The sequence below is a fragment of the Cyprinus carpio genome, chromosome B18 (genome assembly GCF_018340385.1).
Source record: "Cyprinus carpio isolate SPL01 chromosome B18, ASM1834038v1, whole genome shotgun sequence".
NCBI lineage: Eukaryota > Metazoa > Chordata > Actinopteri > Cypriniformes > Cyprinidae > Cyprinus > Cyprinus carpio.
Genome location: NC_056614.1, coordinates 6,933,358 through 6,951,166, shown reverse-complemented (window position 1 = coordinate 6,951,166; position 17,809 = coordinate 6,933,358). Strand labels below are relative to the sequence as shown.

General features: G+C 37.0%; 1 protein-coding gene across 7 annotated transcripts in view; it reads left to right on the top strand.

The window, feature by feature from the left end:
• Window positions 1-17,809, top strand: part of LOC109098441 (semaphorin-6D-like) — a 108,565-nt gene that overhangs the window by 72,817 nt on the left and 17,939 nt on the right. For 5 of the 7 annotated variants that reach the window (XM_019112030.2, XM_019112028.2, XM_019112029.2 and 2 more), the window contains exon 1: window positions 16,713-16,868. The exons of 1 other annotated variant lie outside the window; for it this stretch is intronic. The gene's annotated coding sequence lies outside the window, so the exon portion shown is untranslated. Of the gene's footprint in view, window positions 1-16,712; window positions 16,869-16,904; window positions 17,438-17,809 lie in introns of those variants that run through there. One more of the 7 variants, XM_019112023.2, reaches the window with a different exon arrangement.

Sequence of the window (17,809 nt, the reverse complement as noted above, 5' to 3'; positions counted from 1 at the left end):
CTAAAGAATTTCTCAAATCAGGCTGTTCTGAGATTCCTGTCAGAATGACGTAGTTCTGCACAGGCCCCTCCCACGATAGTTGATTGACAAGACCGTCTTACATTTAACCCGCCGTGAGTGAGCTGTCCACCATTGTTTCGACTCCGGTGCAGGGGAAAACAAAAATGTCTCCTAAGCAATTGAGATGTTTGGATGTAATAATGAACATAGCAGTCGTCATTTACTCCCGACATCTGAAGACGCAGTGGATTAACGTTACTTTCGTTTTTGAAGGGGATGTACCGATCCCCGATCTGCCTAAATGCGTTTAAGTTCACGCAAATCATTCATAATGCAGCTTCATCTACAGAACAAGTGAGTATTAAGGGTTTTTTATGAAACTTTGCAAATCGCCTTTCCTAATAATGTGCTAGTTAGCCAGTTTTGTGGCTGAAGTTTACAGTCTGCTCGTCACCCCACAGAAGAGAGGGGCGGGGTGAGCAGAGCTCATTAGCATTTAAAGCAACATGGACTAGAACAGCGTGCTGAAAAAACATTTAGCTGATTTTGACAGGGTAAAGGTTTTTTTTTGTTGGTTTTTTTTTTTTTTTTTTTTTTTTACACTACCATTGAGAAATTTTAACCAAAGTAAGTTATGGACTTTTCATTAAGACCCTAAAGAATCATATCAACTTGTGGAAAATGGGCATCCAATGACCCCTTTAAAATATTTATATATTTGATTCATTGCTATTCATTTAAATAAATTCATCCCCATTTTATGCAATTAATTCAAATCAATTTACATATTAATTCAAATATAAATATAACAATTATTCATGCAAACTAAACACTGCTATTTGAAAGAAAGAAAGAAAGAAAGAAAGAAAGAAAGAAAGAAAGAAAGAAAGAAAGAAAGAAAGAAAGAAAGAAAGAAAGAAAGAAAGAAAGAAAGAAAGAAAGAAAGAAAGAAAGAAAGAAAGAAAGAGTCTCAAGATGTTCAAGAATTCTGTCTGTTCAGTTTTGTTGAAGGACTTTTCAGAGACTTCTTTAAACTTTTGGCATTCAGTCAAGAATGTCTCTCAGACTAGCACATACACCTGCTTCTCTTTCAGATTATGCTAAACTCTTTGTGAGAGGTAGAAAGCAGAAGTCAGGCTGTTACACTTGTTTAGACTGCTTGCATTTACATGTTACATGTACTTTTTTTTTTTAACCCAAACGGTGATTTATCCAAAAGAGGCAATAACACAAGAAGTGCTAACAATACAAAGTATCAAAGTACAAGTTCACCTCAATATCTTAGGTGCTTCTCCTAAATAACGATGAAATTACAGAAAGAACAAGGATTTTTAATAATGCAACTGTGTCAATATCACCATAGAGTGCCTTTCAACCCTCACAATACTCAAAAATTTTTGTTTTACATAATTATGGGCCATTATTCAAAGCATAAACCTTAAGATATTTCCACCCTGTCATGGACATTTATATTACTGTTAAATACGTTTTCATTGCAAAATTAAGATGCAAATTATATTTTCTGAAAGGTATGATGTCCCTTTCCTAAACAGCGTTATTTGTTTGCTTTCAAATTATAAACACATTAAAAAAAAAAAAAAAATTATGTAAGCCATGTGTTTTTTTAAAGAAACATACAGTTCACACATGTATTTATTTATTTTTTTTCCTTATTTGGAGACAACTGTGATATTTGGATGCAGTTTTTTGTTTGCATGTTATTGCCCCCACACCTAGCTATTGAACACACTGCATAATAATAATATAATAATAATAAATTATTTATGAATCTATCAAGTCTAAGTGGACGACAGGGTGGACATTTTGAGCTTCAGTTAGCATATTAGCTTACAACAAACTGTGACTTGCTAAATATTTAGGCTGGTTGTTGAAGAGAATTTGGTATATTTAAACTTACATATTTTGAAAATACTGTATTCTAACCACTTCTGGCATATTGTATGCTGACAGGGTGGACATGTTAAGCTTTGGCAAAGCAAGTAAGCAAACTCAGATGAAGAAAATTTGTCATAATCACCAATTTACTCACCTCAGCCGTTGAAATTCCCGCCACTTAAGAGACAAAAAAATCTGTTGTCCTGATGTCACTAAAGTGGATGGACTTTTCTTAAAGGGGTGGATCCCCTGATACAAGAGGGTGGACAACCATTCAAGGGACATGGACAAACTCTTCTTTTTTATTAAATAGAAATGTAGTTTTTATTACCAGATGAACAATACACTCAAATCGAGTAATCTCCTATTTAACAATTTTTTTATTTTATGATTTGACAATATTCTACTATCATTTAAATTGAAGCAGTGAATGGGACATAGCAAAATAACATGCATCATCTTATACAAAACTAAAAAAAAAAAAAAGGTATCTAAAAAGCCAAGTAATGCTTTTGTTATGAATATAAAAACTTAGCCTAATATAACACACCCTTTCATAGTCATTTTTATGTTAAGTTATCATGACAAATGATACCACTTCCCTACAGGTGTGTATGATTTTCAGAAACAAACTAAGCATGAATGTGCACCCCTAAACCTCAGTGGGATGTAAGTAGGTCGTATAATTATTTTTTAAATTAATGGCCACCAATTAGCCAGAATATACTTGAAATTTTCTATATGAAGATTTCTAGTGCCTATATGTCAACCACCTTTGTTTGCCCCTCATCAAATGAGTATGTTCATTAGTACACCTACACTAAGTTGGATGAAGAGTTAACTTCCCATGTTGATTATTGTAGGATGCCATAAACCGCAGTAGGAGTACACAAATCCACATGAACCGCACCCTAGATATCCATTTTCAAGCACACTCATGTATAGTTCCTTTGATCAAAAAATAGCTTTCACATTTACCGAAAGCACTGAAGTTTGATGTCAAATGGACTTGGATCCACACAAAAGCTCTAATGTGAAAACACCCATAATATTTCTCCGCCCACTTCCCTACAGGTGTGTTATAATCATCTCAGGTGTAAACTTGTCTCTCTCACACCCACAGATGTATACACACAAACATAATGATAGCGTTACAGAATCTGAGCTAATCTCTCAAATATATCTTTGGCAAAAAAGTGTAAACTGCAACACAATGGCTAACGCTAACATTGCTAACTGTCATTCTCACTGTAACCGTAACAATTTTCGCAATCTTATAACATGATAAAACAGATACATGCAAGTGTTAAAGTGGCCTCTTTCTCTGGAATTCCACTCCAAAACCCAGATAAAAGCAGCAGTTGGAAAACATTCAGCGTGCAACCCAAAAATAGCTTGGAATAATAAGCCTGATTTACAAACGGCTTACAAAATATGGATCACACATGTCAGCTGCAGAGAGTGTGCATGTGTTCAGCGCTGAAATGTTAAAGTTAATCACGCAGAGGCTAATGAGGTCAGAGCAATGAACATGTCCCCATCAGCTTACAGCTGTATAACACACACACTGAGAAGACAGGCATAATAATCTCTCTCCAAGAGTCTGACACTGTCTGGGCCACTTGATTCAGTCAGTCATGTATTTGTTAGAAGCAGTCACTGCTTGCTAGACAACAGAGCCTTTGGAATTTTAGATGTTTATCTAAAATATCGGACTCTCACAAGCAAGCACGCACAAGCAGTGACTGCTTCTAGCGAATATTTTTTTTTCTTTCTGTTATTCGTTAGAAGCAATCACTCCCTTGTGCGTGCTTGCTAGTGATATCCTGATATTTTAGATAAACTGAAAATTCTAATGCTATATTAAGTGTTTAAAGGGAATTACTGAAATGATCAGCATGATCAGCCGAATTGCAGTTTCTGTTTATTGTGCGTCTCTGTCAGAAATCAGAGCTTATTGATAGTGGGTTCTAATGTTTTTTTATTTTTTTATTTTTTTTATTTTTTATTTTTATTTTTTAGTGCTCTGGGCTGTGATATCACAATGGAATATTTACCAAGATATGTGGATTTATGGGATTCTTTTGATTAAATATTTCTCGTAAGCATAGATGCATTTTTACATTTTCATAATGAAACTTGCAAAATGTTAAATTTGCATGAGACTGCTGATTTGCCAGAAAACTTTTGTTATGCTCCACCTAAAGCTGATAAATCAACGAGATGTTTTTGATCTAAGTACAGTTATGTGAGTCTAGAATTTTTACTCGGCACTAAACTTTGACGAACAACACTCCGATCCACAAACAAAAAGATGAAGAAGAGGAGGAGGATGACTGTCCAGTGCATACAAGGAGAAAGGTTTGTAGTTTTAGTTTCCACATTCTTATTTTTATGAATGTAACTGAATGTAATTACTTCAAGGATGTTAGAGTGAAGAGGATTTGTTTGTACTATTAATATTATAATTCCGTAGAAGAACGTTCTTTTCAAATAATCAAATAATCAAATTTGTATGCACCAATATGTCTGAGATCTCTTGCAGTAGTTGTGTCCTGCTTTTACAGTTGCTATGTAAGAAGACTTATATGTACAGGTGCTCACCACCACCAAAACTCGTAACTGTAAAATGTTTTGTAGTAAGAAGTGCCATCGCAGAAGAAATGGCAGAAGTTCCTCAATTCTGTCATCATTTACAATATTACATCAATTCCCCCCCTTTTTTTTCAAACCCCTGACTTTTGTTTTTCTGCAGAACTCAAACGAAGATACTTTAAAGATTGCTGGTAATCAAAACCAACAGGTTTGTCACGTGTAGACGACATAAAGGAAGTAAATTATTTTTTTTATTTTTGTGTAAACTATCTCTTTAATTAGGATGATACACACTTTAAATTTCAATACTGGACACAGCCACTTAATGTGCTACAATTAAATGGGTAAATAATAAGTAAACAGTATTTCAAGCAACGTGCTTTAATACTATATATATATAATTTCATTCAGTTTGGTGCATTCAGTTAGACCTTTAGTAATAGATACTTGTGCATTATCTTTACAGGTGCAGAAATGAAAGCTCCCAAGCAAAGAATTCACTAGACTAAGATATGGAAAGACATACTGCACAATGAGCAACATGCTGCACAATGACCCACATTGAGCAACAACCAAGAACAGTATTCACTGTTTACCTTTAAAAATGATTCATACATAACAGTTAGGTAATAATTATTAAAATTGTTTTACCAAGTACAAAATGTTTAATTCCAAAACTTTACCATTTACCAATGTGTTTTTTAAAACACCTTTTAAATTTGTAATGTTTTAACCTTTATTTATTTAATGTTACAGTCCAAGTGTACATATAAATGCCTCATTCGTTCAAGTAAATGCATGGGTAATTCTGCAAAATTTGTTAAATATTTTATCTATACTTATTGTATAACTGCTGTAATTGCATGGTTTGTAAATAAATAAAAAAATTAATAAACTTTACTAAAGAACTTTTTCTTTTTATTTAACATTTAGTGTTATTGTTTAAATCATTTAAATATGTTTCAAATATTATATGATATTCCAGTTTCTAAGGATCAAGCCGTCCTTAGAAATAGAGCATTTTATTTATTTATTTATTGTTGTCCTCCACCATATGCAAAAAAAATAAATAAATAAATAACTAAATAAAACAGCCAAGGTGGTTGGCTGGTCTTAGATGGTTTAAGCTGGAAGTAGCTGATTTTAGCTGGTCTGGCATAAATGGTATTAGCTGGTTTTAGCTGGTTGGTCAGCTGGCCTGCCAGTCTAACCTGCTAAGATCAGACTGATCATCTAAAGAAGTGGTCAAAACCTCTCTAAAACCTGCCTGCAAACCAGCTATGACCAGGCTCTAAAACTAGCCAGCTTAGGCTATATAATCAAATGAAAATGTAACAGCACACCTCTCTTTATGCCACACTATTTGAAGTTTTACTGATGTTCATATAGCACAGAGAGGGCCACAAACCTAAATAAACTCTTATTTTTAAGTTTTAATCTTTGTTCTACACTGTGATACATTCCTCAGAAAATGCCAGTAACACAATGGTGTGAACTGAAGTTGTTGACTTTCTCCTCGTTTTGTCTCTGTTCCAAAGGAAATGTGAGTAAAAGAGACAAATGACACACTGACAATGCTACGAGAGGTAAATGACCCCTGGAACATCTTTCTGTCTCATTCTTTCATTCATTCAGCAGTTTAATATTCATCACTTCCCTTCAGCTCTACCCTCACAGGCGTCCCACCGCCCAGTCCGCCCCAAATCCCCTCACAAATCCCCACTTCAACATTACCTCGTTTACAAAAGCAAAGTCAAGACAAAAGAGCACGTCTCCGAGCAGCGCCGCCTTTAACATGCACGACGCAGCCAATGAGGCGACAGAGAGGCACTATTATGAGCTCTTTCACCTCTGAGAACGTTCCTTTAATGATTCTATTCTGTTTCCATGTTATTCCTTTGCTTCCTTCATTATGTTAATAATTTCTTCACCTCAATACAACAGATTTGCCCACAGTATCACACCAGAGCAAACAGAGAGGTGTTAACCTGCAAATTAACCTTGAAAAACCAGCCTCTCTCTTTATCACATATTGTGCATCATGCACAAGGTGATTTATGACCTTGCAGAGAACTTGTTTTTAAAATCCTGTTACATATTATGTGAAGTCCGAGCTGTCCGCAAACCTCTATTTAACACAGATTTATTCAGTCATTTAAAGGCAATTCTCTCCAATCAGGGTTTATAGCTCATCGTTACCAAACAGGCTACTAAAACGAAGGTCTAATCTCACACATACACACAGCAAATGTGTGACATATGTTACTGTTCCTGCCCTGCAGGGGACGTACAAACCTTCTGATGAGTCTATCAGGAGGACCCCTGCCGCCATCTCCAATTCTTAAAGGAGCAGTTGAATGAAAATTCTGTCATGATTTACTGACCTTCATGTTGTTCCAAATGTGTTTCTTCTGTGGAATACAAATGTATCTTTTTCAGACAACAAAAGTAGTATGTGAGCAAGGGCTGTCAAGCTCTACAAAAGCACCATAAAAGTATTTACATAGTCCATATGACTCATATACTATATTCCAAGTCTTCCAAAGTTATGCAATAGCTGTACTGTATGTGAAAAACAGGCTAAAATGAAGTAATATAATGTAAATTAAGGTCATTTTAAGATATATGCAGTGGACAGCACTAATGAGTACTCCCCTTCTGTAACTTAACAAATTCAGCAATTACTCTTTACTCAGAAGACATGTTAGGGTTCTTTAGAGATAGAATGTTCCAGCAGGTCTGCTTAATCAATTACCAAAGAAACATATCAAAATTATTCAGGAAAGTAAGATTTTCTTATCAAATTACTAAAATGTAGTGTTGCAAAAATTAGTGAACCCTCCTGAAAGTTATTAAATAAAGCTAAATAAAATTCTGGTGTAAGCGTAAGGCAATTTTTGTTCATCAGGTAAGCATGTTGAACTAAAACATTTAAAGAGAAGTGATTTCTTGACAATTAAAAGTGTTATATAGCCCAATGAATCATTCTGACAACACGGGAACCATTTGGGAGAAAACTGTCAGGATACTTATTTCATTGCACAAAAGAGGACAATGGTACAAGAGGAAAACCAAATCATCATTTAAGGGAAAAAATACAGCAAAAGTAACACAGAAATTAAATATATAATGCACTTGTGGCACGGCCCTGAAATAATCAAGCTTTCACTTTAAAGGGATACTCCACCCCAAAATGAAAATTTTGTCATTAATCACTTACCCCTGTGTCGTTCCAAACCCGTAAAAACTCCGTTCATCTTCAGAACACAATTTATGATATTTTGGATGAAAACCTGGAGGCTTCAGACTGTCCCATAGACTGCAAAAAAAATAACAGTGTCAAGGTCCATAAAAGGTATGCAAGTCCTCATCATAAAACTTCATCTGCCATCAGACGTGCAATCTGGGTTACATGAAGCAGTACACTTTTTGTAAGCGAAGAAAACAAAAATAACGACTTTATTCAATAATTCCTTTGTCAACAGTCTCCTCTGTGTCTCTCCGTATCACCGTATGCTGTGTATGCTCTTCTGTGATGACACAGAAGAGCATACACAGCATACGGTGATATGGAGAGCACAATAAACTCATTTAACCTTTTCCAAGGCACATATTTACAAAATATAGACCTCTGGGAATCCATACTCTGGTCTCATGACACCAAGTCAATCATTTCAGATCTAACAGCATCCAAAATGTTATGGTGTTGTTAGAAGAGCAGTACAATGTGAAGTTCTTGATTCCCACAGTGAAGTTCAGTGGTAGTAAAGCTCTCATAGTGTTGTATGAGTGCCGAAGGTGTGAGGGAGCTGTGCTTTATCAATGCTACCACTGTGTGAAGTAACTCAAAAACAAGATGATACCCTCTCCTCATTTCCTGCATTACAATGACTATATACATCCCAAGGTAAAAATCCTTGAGTGGATATAGTATTTCACCCAGTCTTAACACTCTTGAGCACCTAAGGGGGATTCTGTAGAGATGAGCAACAGTCCCCATTAGAGTTCAGGGCATTTAAAAAGGTCATCATCCAGGAGTTAAACAGGACAGATATGGCAATTAGCTATGAACTTGACAACTATGTGCCATAAAGGGTAAGTGTAGTATATTAGACATTCTAAGTATTAGAATATTATACATTCACTGAATTAGTGTACTCATTTCTGAAATCCCTCAGAAACTTAACTAAACTGGCTAATTTACTTATTTTACAAATATTAATGACGTATCTGTAAGAAAGTACATTTTAAGCACACTTAAGGAAATATTTTTAAAAATTAAAATTTATTTTTATTAAAAAATACAAAAAGTGCTTCAAGGGGCAAGAAAATACATAGTCTTTAAAAATGAGAATATATACAGTGTTGTGAAAAAGTGTTGGTCCCCTTCCTGATTTATTTTTCTCTTTCTTTTTTTTTGCATGTTTGTCACACTTTAATGTTTCAGATCATCAGACAAATTTAAATATTAGTAAAAGATAACACAAGTAAACACAACATGCAGTTTTTAAATGAAAGTTTTAATTATTAAGGGAAAACAAATCCAAAACTACATGGCCCTGTGTGAAAAAGTGTTTGCCCACTAAACCTAGTAACTGGTTGGGCCACCCTTAGCAGCAACTGCAATCAAGTGTTTGCGATAACTTGCAATGAGTCTGTTACAGCGCTGCGGAGGAATTTTGGGTCACTCATCTATGCAGAATTGTTGTAATTCAGCCACACTGGAGGGTTTGAGAGCATGAACCACCTTTTTAAGGTCATGCCACAGCATCTCAATAGGATTCAGGTCAGGACTTTGACTCATTTTGTTTTACTTCAGCCATTCAGAGGTGGACTTGCTGGTGTGTTTTGGATTATTGTGCTGCAGAACCAAAGTTCGCTTCAGCTTGAGGTCACAAACAGATGGACATTCTCGTTCAGGATATTTTGGTAAACAGCAGTATTCATGGTTCCATTTATCACAGCAAGTCTTCCAGGTCCTGTAGCAGCAAAACAGCCCCAGACCATCACACTACCACAACCATATTTTACTGTAGGTATGATGTTCTTTTTCTGAAATGCAGTGTTACTTTTATACCAGACGTAATGGGACACACACCTTCCAAACTTGTCTCGTCAGTCCACAGAGTATTTTCCCTAAAGTCTTGGGGATCATCCAGATGTTTCCTGGCATAAATGAGATGAGCCTTTATGTTCTTTTTGCTCAGCATCGGTTTTCATCTTGGAATTCTGCCTTGCATACCTTTTTTGCCCAGTCTCTTTCTTATGCTGGAGTCATGAACACTGACCTTAACTGAGGCAAGTGAGTCCTGCAATTCTTTGGATGTTGTTGTGGGGTCTTTTGTGACCTCTTGGATGAACCGTCGCTGTGCTCTTGGGGTAATTTTGGTCGGCCGGACACTCCTGGGAAGGTTCGCCACTGTTCCATGTTTTTGCAATTTGTGAATAATGGCTCTCACTATGGTTCGCTGGAGTCCCAAAGCTTTAGAAATCGCTTTATAACTTTTTCCAGACTGATAGATCTCAATTACTTTCTTTCTCATTTGTTTCAGAATTTCTTTGGATCTCAACATAGCTTTTGAAGATCTTTTGGTCTACTTCACTTTGTCAGGCAGGTCCTATTTAAGAGATTTCTTGATTGCGAACAGGTGTGGCAGTAATCAGGCCTGGGTGTGGCTAGACAAATTGAACTCAGGTGTGATAAACCACAGTTTTAATGGGAGCAAACACTTATTGGATTTTGTTTTCCCTTAATAATAATATATTAAGTGGTTAATATATTTATTGTATAGTAGAAGTAGTAGTATTCCTACTATTCCTTTAAACTTTCTAACCAATTAGTTTTTCATTCATTCTGCTTTTGTGGGTCTCACATGACACACTGTATAACTGAGGGTCAAATACAGCCCAGCTTACATTTAGGTCTATTTCAACCATGATACACTCACACACTCTTGCACAACATATGCACAAGAAGCATAGGCATAAACACTGTCACACACTTTCACACCCTAACAGCAGACTTTAGCTGCATCAACGGTACTGAGGAAGCTTGTTGAGGCTTGTTGCAGATTAGAGTGGATCTGGTATACAGAGCAGAACAGCACGTGTGTGTGTTTGCGTGTGTGTTAATGAGACTAAAGGTAATCGAGGCTGGTTACTGCTTGCTACAAGCAGGGCAAATAAAATATGCCCACTTACCTACAGTAAAGTAACACAGACACACCCTTGATGTCATAATATACAAAATACACAAAACATTCCCCCATCATCTGCTCACTACTTCCTCTGACACATAAAACAGATGTACAGGTGCATCTCTATGATGATACAACATATAGATGGGGTATACAGTGACTTAAAGGTACACATCAGTCTCACTCATAAGAAGTCTGAATATCACTTTAATTTTCTGAGCTGTTTTTGCAATGAATTTTGAACTGGCCTGGCTGTTATTTTAGCCAATGTGTGAAGTCAACTCCATTTAAAGAGATAGTTGACCTGAAAATGAAAAATCTGTCATTGTTTACTCACCCTCATTTCATTCCAAACCTGGATGACTTTCTTTCTTCTATGGAACTAGAAGATATTTTGAGCAATGCCTCTTATGCCGTGTTTCCACCAAAATTACCCAGAACAATTGTACCAGGAACTTTTTTTTACCCCCAGACCTGTTGCTTTTTGCGTTTCCACCATGGTCTAAAGTACCGTGAAGATAAGGCAAATAGTCTGGTGATGTAGGTCTGTGCGCATTTCTCAATACAAACTACACAAATTTCGACTTGCATCCTCGGTGGTTCGGCCTGTGCGAGTTCGACTCGGGAGTGTGATCTCCCGTGGATGGGACGACACAACTCCGGTAATTCTGCAAACAGCAGCGTACTTGATAACATCAGTCAGCTCGCCTTGGCTACTGCAATTTTCCTCACTGTATATTTACAATAAGACGGGATATTATATAAAACACCACTGCCTCCTTTCATTTTCATTTAAACATAATAATAGATAGCTGCAGAAATTTACCAATTATATTTGGTGTCAATATAATATTATATCAATTGCCTCTTTTATTTTCATTTTAACATATAGATAAATTGAATAAAGACCTAAGATTACCTGTTAGATTTTCCCAAAACGATGATATTTTGTTTAACCACTAAAGAGACATCAGAGCCAGCGGCAAATGCCAGAAGGACTAGCCCAGTTGAGACTGCTCTTGGCGGATACATGAGACCTGAGCTCCCGCTCATCGCATGGAGCTTATCGTCTCCGAAATCAGTGAAACACATTTTTAAAAAGGCACTGTCTTTATAAATTAACCCGTCCCCGAAAGTTCCGGACCTTTGAAAAAGTACTACTTTGCCAGCAGGGACTTTCTGAGGGACAATTTTTTTACCCAGAACTTTATTTAGATCGTGGTTCCTGCGGTGGAAACACACCGAGTACCAGCACAAAGTCCCTAGATCCTGGATAAAGTTCCAGCTGTGGAAAAACTCCACAACAAAACACACCAAAATCTATATATATATATATATTATATTTAAATATGTATAAATAAATAAAAAAGGTTGGGAATTACAATATATATATATATATATATTGTGTTCTGTTTCACAAAGCGTAAATGATTCATAAAGGTTGGGAATTACATGAAAGTGAGTAAATTATAATATAATTTTCATTTTTGTGTTCCACAGAAGAAAGATATTCATACAGATTTGGTATGAAAGGAGGGTTAGAAAATGATGACAGAATTTAAATTTTTGGGTGAACTATCTCTTTACATCTCAGTGAGTCTATGCAGAGATGAATAATCTCATAATATATTTCACAACAAACTGGATGTTTAGGAAACACAGATCAAGTCCCAGAATTTCAAACATTATAAAGTCAGACACATTCAGACATTCTTATGATGTAGAGCTTAAACATAATCTCTAAAAAAAAAAAAAAAAATCCTTTATGACTTGACAAGAGAAGAAGATCTGATACTGATGTGAATAAGAGTGACATTAAGAATGTCAGTCAGGAACAGTGCACTGATATGGATTAATAGCTTAATGTCTAATTAGTTTCGGTCTCTGATCTGAAGAAACAACAGACACACGTCCCTCAGCAAACAACAGGTTATGAGCGCTGAGCAGAATATCCCCAGCACAGACAGCTATTATCAGGACCAGATAAGAGCAGCTAAGGTGAGCGGGAAGATGTCACCTGAGTCCAAAAGACAGACAGAATGAGAGAGAATATATGACATTTTCCGGGAAAATGAGATCCTAGAATCTCTAAAAAATGAAAATTATTTCGCATATAAATTTCATGGCAATGAGTCAATAAATAATGTGCTTGAATGTCATTTTCTGTCTTCAATCTGTTGGTTCGCACGGACACTGACATATCCCTCTGGAAATTACCTACGGCAGCGACTATGAATATGATTATGTCTATCTGAGCCATGTTGATAGCTCAGTACATTCATAATTAATGTAAGTGTCAACAAAAATCGCCAGTTCTTGTGCCATAGTCTTAAACCGTATACACATCCTGTCTGCAGCTTCCTGTTGGGATGTAAACACAAGTTCAGAGGAGAACTGTGTAAGTAGATAGAGTAGAAACTAAAGAAACAAACAGGACTTTTTAATGTTTAAGCGGGTCTGACTGTTCGGAGGATGTGTGCAGGACTGTGTCTTCAGGGACAGGGCACTTTCAGAGGGTGGTTGACCGGAGTTACAGCTCATTGACCCAGAACCATGACACTTTACATCAATGTGTAATCAGAACAAAAACACTCATCTTTATTTTTATTGGACAGTATTCATGTTGTAAGATTAAAACTGCTGCCAACAGTGAACCACCAATACATATACATACCTACCTACCTACCTACCAACCTACCTACCCACCAACCATTAATCAATCTATCTATCTATCTATCTATCTATCTATCTATCTATCTATCTATCTATCTATCTATCTATCTATCTATCTATCTATCTATCTGTCTGTCTGTCTGTCTGTCTGTCCATCCATCCGTCCTTCCATAAGTCCGTCCATCCATTCAACTTTGTTTTCTATCTATCTATCTATCTATCTATCTATCTATCTATCTATCTATCTATCTATCTATCTATCTATCTATCTATCTATCTATCTATCTATCTGTCCGTCCGTCCGTCCGTCCGTCCGTCTGTTCATCTATCTATCTATCTATCTATCTATCTATCTATCTATCTATCTATCTATCTGTCTGTCTGTCTGTCTGTCTGTCTGTCTGCCCATTCAACTGTCTTTCTTTCTTTCTATCTGTGTCTATCTATATATCTATCTGTCTGTCTTTTTACAGTAATGTAGGAAATAGACAAAAATACGGCACAGACAAAAACTGTTTTAATAAATTATGAAGTTATACTTTATCACATCTGCTTTCTAAATACTCTCTAGGAAGTGACTATCCAAAGAATGAAATAAAGGAAGACTAGTCGTCTGTGGAGGAGTGTAATTATGGACCTTTTATTATGTTCAGCTGTGTGAAGTGTTTTGAAGGTTTACATGCCAGAGCAGTTGGTCTCAGTAGCAGGAGGGGTCGGGCTTGTCCGAGCCTGGTTAAGTCTTTCACTCTCTCAGAACGATGCACATTAAATCGCTGAATCATAATCTTCAACGCAAATAACACACCCTCTACGCACGCGATTTCACCAACAGGTTGTGACTAAAAATCATTTCCCGTGATAGAATTGAGCGTAAATTACACCATGGGTCACTGTGGCTTTCATGATTAGACATAAAAAAACAAAACTGCCCTATCTGCCAAAGAACCATACCAATATTTATTCAAAATCAAATTTATCTGGAGTATTTAATTTTTGTACTGATGGACATTTCCCTTTAAAATATGAAACTGTCCAAATGAATTATACTAAACAGTACTGCACAGAAATTCAGCATGACATTATGACAGAGCGAGTTATGCTGTCTGGGTCTCAAGCAGTCGGACTCAGTGGCTCCAGACCCTAACACACGCACATGCACACACACACTGCCCGATTAAGAGCGTGTCTGTGGCATGATGCTGGTCTGGGCTCCATTTGTCACACAAGTGTTGCACTTCCACAGCCTTGTCTCTCTGTGTGTGTCTCCCTGTGCCATCTGTGGGGGCTGGACGGTACTAAATCAGGCTGAGCAGTTTGAGTGGATGGGCTGCAGAGGTCTGCTGACTAACCCTTCACCTTACAACCCCCGCAAAGCTGTCAAGAGGCTGGGAGTGCCCACCTCTGCCCCTCTGCCGTCAATCTCACACATACAGTAGACAACGGCAGACCAGTAGCAAGTAGTTTCGAAGTCGTTCTGCCTTCCTGCTGAACATTCATATGCTAACAAACAGGTGATAATGGAGAGGTGTGTGTCACAAGTGTGTGAGTGTGTGCTTATGCATGTATGTAATTGTGAAGATGTATGGGGGAAGGGTCAGGTGTTATCACTGCCCCAACCTCTGGACCCCCAAAGAAGACTTTATTAAGCCTCTGCAGGTATTTAATCTAGCTTTAACAGCTTAATGAACAAAAAAAAAATATAGATTAATCATTTGATTAGCATGATTATGCAGTATTGAAGGCTATGCCCATTTGGAAGAAAAATCCCCTTTTTTAAATAATGTAATTAAATGTTTCTCTCTCTCTCTCTCTTGACCTTAGCCTATGTCTTTTTCTAGTGTTTCAGTTTCTGAAGAGATCTCAATAATCACTCAAACTATGCTCAGATTAGATAACAGTCTGTTATGACAAGTCAAATGTGAACATTCAATTGAGGCTGTAGCTCTTTACTAATGTATGTCCACAATTGATTATGAATATTTCTCTTAAGAAATTTTGGTAGAAACATTTGAGATAAAGTTGAAACTTTAATGAATCATAACTGAGATCCCGATTATGTCTCATGAGCGTATGAAAGAACAACCTCTTAATAACAAAAGATCCTTTGGGAGGACTTAGGACATAAAACTTTCACTTTTCAATTTCCTCTACCTGCTCTATTTCCCTGTCACGTCTTCACCTGTGCTGATGAGTTTATTAACAGCAGACTCAACTAGGTCAGTGGAACAAATTCTAAAACTATTACCTGTATGTACAATGCGTGTCTGTCCAGTTACCCGAAGGATGTGATGGCATTCTGAGTTGCTTCTCCACGGTTATATTTGCATTTAATGTTCTAATCATTATATCTACTCCGACTGCAGCGAAGATGGATTTAGCGACTGCTGAGAGCAGAGATAATATTGACATTTAGATGCTTGTGTGCATTTCACAGCAACATTTGTGCACTTATAAGAACGACAATACTAAATACTGTCGACTGCAGTGACTCTGCACAGCTGCCAAATCCTCTAACACTCTGCCCTGTTCTTTGTTTTACTATCAGCTTATATGTGTTAATGTTCACACTCGTACACAATACAGCCTAAAGTGAATCTGTAACGAATTCATACAGCAGCTTACGTTAATATTTAATTTATCAACAAACATTTCGAAATATACCTAACCACATATACTGCAAACGTGAATTTTATTTGTGCAGACATGCAAATGCAAACAATAAACTTTGAAAACTTTGATCACAGCTGCGTTTAATGTACAGATTAACAGAACATTTTCTGTGCAGGCCTTCATTATTGAAAACGGTTCTGAAAGGTTGATGGTGAAAATGCATGGGAGCACTGTGTCAAAATAAATCCTGTTCGCTCCTTTCCCTTTTCACCCTAAAGCTGAAAGTCAAGATTTCCTTCCAAAAAGCAGTTCCAAGAAGTGTGGTTCGTTGTCCTCCCTTCCCAAAACAGTTCTGTGGAAAAGATTTAACAAGCAGCTTACTGCTGGGGGAAGGGATTGGGAAGAGAGGGGGCCCTCAGGGTCACCAAGATGTGAGGGCCTCTCGCATATATACACACAAGAGATTTAAGACACTTTACTGGTGTGTTAAAAAGTGTTTACACTGCAACTTTATTAATGAATATTATATACATATCTTTATATACATAAATAGATACACATATACAGACAATAAAGGTCTCATACTCTGGCAGGAGAAAGAAAAAAACAGCCGAGCAAGGGAAAGCAGCCAAAAACCACATCTACTAGCGCTGGAGTGGATAGAGGGAGTAGAGAGAAAGAGAGGGAGAGGGATAAAGAGAGGGAATGGGGAGGGATCAGTTTCTAGGCTAGGCTGTGGTTGGCTCTGCTGATGGATGGACTCGGGATGGATCGAGTTACACCATTTGCCGTGCATTAGTTTGTTTTCCCCCGCTCAGAACGGAGAGAGACACATCAAGCTTGACTCAGAGTTGTTGCGATCCAAATCGCGTAAAGAGAATCACGGATTCAGATGAGGTGAGTTGATTTAATAGAGAAAATGCAGCGTTTGAGCCGGTAAAAATGGGTAAATGGAACAGAAGCGACAAGAAAAAAGATTTACAAAACATCAGAAGTACTCTAGGTGCAGCGCAAAAAATAGAACTGGAGTTATTTTTATTCACCCTGTTACCCGTTCACACCGATTCGGATTGTTTATAAGCGGACTGACGCACGCGCTTAAAGTTCTTCATTCTGAAGAGTACATCTCTTGAGGTAATTACTTAGTTGGTTTTATTTGGTTTGGGTTGTATTGGTCTGGTTTGGTGAATGACGGGGGGTTGGTACTAGAGGAGAGGGAGGGTCTTGGTGCTATTTGATCGGTGAGCTTTTGAAGATCACAAAGCTTTATCCCGGGGACGAGCTGGACGAACCCCACGCAATTGTTTTGCGAGGTTCGGATAAAACAAACACATGGGAATCTTCTGGCATTATGGATCGAGCTGCACACATGCTGTCTGGTCTTCAATGGATTTAATAGCGTAAAAAAATGGGATATAACGCGGAGAGGGTATCGTAGTCTACATGCTCTTTTGGAGAACATTCAGGTAGGTTTTCTGTTTTCCTTTTTATAGCCTACTTTGTTGTCACACAGATGTTGGAGTTAATGTAGCATTTTGTTGTACCGCAACTTTGTTTCTGCATTTAGACTGCTAACTCAACACGGATGGGAGCGCTTGGATAAAAAGTAACTAATTGTATTTGGCATTATTGAGAGAAAAGCATTGTCTTACTGTCACATCCTGTTGATACAATGTTTTTTATTCGATTGAAAGGAGAAAAAAATAATACAAAATAACGTTTGTAAAATGTTTCTTCTTGATAGCCTACTATATCATAATATAAATGAAAAATAATTAATTACAAAAATTAATAACGAAAAACGGGATTTAAACAACTCAATGTGGGAAACTAATTCA